Raw genomic sequence first — 2,280 nt, 5'->3', positions numbered from 1 at the left:
GAATTAAGGGTTAGAGCTGATGCGGGTGCAGCCTCCAGGGCACTGTTCGGCGACAGAGCTAGATCATGCCCATTGTGACAGTGCGGCGCGCTCGGCTGCGGCTCGAACCCGTCGAAGATCAAGTCTCCACGGAGGTCGGCCGTGTAGTTCAAACTTCCAAATTTGACCTGATGGCCAGGGGCGTAGCTTTCGATCTGCTCCAGATGGCCAAGCGAATTGGCCCGCAGTGCAAAGCTGCCAAATACGAAGATCTGTCCGGGGAGAAAAGTCTCACCCTGGATCGCATCGTCGTTGATGATCGGAGGAACCATCGGGCCTAAAGGTGACGACACAGAGGAACTCTCAATGAAAGCACCAATGTCGGTGTCAAAACCGGCGAATCTTGGGTAGGGGGTCCCGAACTGTGCGTCTAGGCGGATGGTAACAGAGACGAGGGACACAATGTTTTACCCAGGTTCGGGCCCTCTTGATGGAGGTAAAACCCTACGTCCTGCTTGATTAATATTGATGATATGGGTAGTACAAGAGTAGATCTACCACGAGATCAGAGAGGCTAAACCCTAGAAGCTAGCCTATGGTATGATTGTTGTTCGTCCTACGGACTAAAACCCTCCGGTTTATATAGACACCGGAGAGGGCTAGGGTTACACAGAGTCGGTTACAATGGTAGGAGATCTACATATCCGTATCACCAAGCTTGCCTTCCACGCTAAGAAAAGTCCCTTCTGGACACGGGATGAAGTCTTCAATCTTGTATCTTCATAGTCCAGGAGACCGGCCGAAGGTATAGTCCGGCTATCCGGACACCCCCTAATCCAGGACTCCCTCACCATCATTGGAATATACAAGCCAAGTTCTATAATGAAAAATTCCCACTAGTATATGAAAGTGACAACATAGGAGACTCTCTATCATGAATATCATGGTGCTACTTTGAAGCACAAGTGTGGTAAAAGGATAGTAACATTGTCCCTTCTCTCTTTTCCTCTTTTTTTTATTCGAGCCTTCTTTTTTTTATGGCCTCTTTTTTTATTTGGGCTTCGTTGGCCTCTTTTATTTATTTATTTTCGTCTAGAGTCTCATCCCGACTTGTGGGGGAATCATAGTCTCCATCATCCTTTCCTCACTGGGACAATGCTCTAATAATGACGATCATCACACTTTTATTTACTTACAACTCAAGAATTACAACTCAATTCTTAGAACAAAATATGACTCTATATGAATGCCTCCGGCGGTGTACTGGGATGTGCAATGACTCATGAGTGACATGTATGAAAGAATTATGAACGGTGGCTTTGCCACAAATACGATGTCAACTACATGATCATGCATAGCAATATGACAATGATGGAGTGTGTCATAATAATGGAACGGTGGAAAGTTGCATGGCAATATATCTCGGAATGGCTATGGAAATGCCATAATAGGTAGGTATGGTGGCTGTTTTGAGGAAGATATATGGTGGGTTTATTGTACCGGCGAAAGTTGCGCGGTACTAGAGAGGCTAGCAATGGGGGAAGGGTGAGAGTGCGTATGATCCATGGACTCATCATTAGTCATAAAGAACTCACATACTTATTGCAAAATCTATTAGTTATTGAAACAGAGTACTACGCGCATGCTCCTAGGAGGATAGATTGGTAGTAAAAGACCACCGCTCATCCCCGACCGCCACTCATAAGGAAGACAATCAATAAATAAATCATGCTCCGACTTCATCACATAACGGTTCACCATACGTGCATGCTACAGGAATCACAAACTTTAACACAAGTATTTCTCAAATTCACAACTACTCACTATCATGACTCTAATATCACTATCTCCATATCTCAAAACAATTATCAAGTATCCAACTTCTCTTAGTATTCAATGCACTTTATATGAAAGTTTTTATTATATCCCTCTTGGATGCCCATCATATTAAGACTTAATTCATAACCAAAGCAAATTACCATGCTGTTCTAAAGACTCTCAAAATAATATAAGTGAAGCACTGTGCTCTAAAAAGATATAAGTGAAGCACTAGAGCAAATGACAAACTACTCCAAAAGATATAAGTGAAGATCAATGAGTAGTCGAATAATTATGCAACTATGTGAAGACTCTCTAACATTTAAGAATTTCATATCTTGGTATTTTATTCAAGCAGCAAGAAAAACAAAAGAAAATAAAATTACGCTCCAAGCAAAACACATATCATGTGGCGAATAAAAATATAGCTCCAAGTAAAGTTACCAATGAACGAAGACGAAAGAGGGGATGCCTTCCGGGGCA

The sequence above is a fragment of the Triticum dicoccoides genome, chromosome 1A (assembly GCF_002162155.2).
Source record: "Triticum dicoccoides isolate Atlit2015 ecotype Zavitan chromosome 1A, WEW_v2.0, whole genome shotgun sequence".
NCBI classification, from domain to species: Eukaryota; Viridiplantae; Streptophyta; class Magnoliopsida; order Poales; family Poaceae; genus Triticum; species Triticum dicoccoides.
This window is presented reverse-complemented; position numbering follows the sequence as displayed.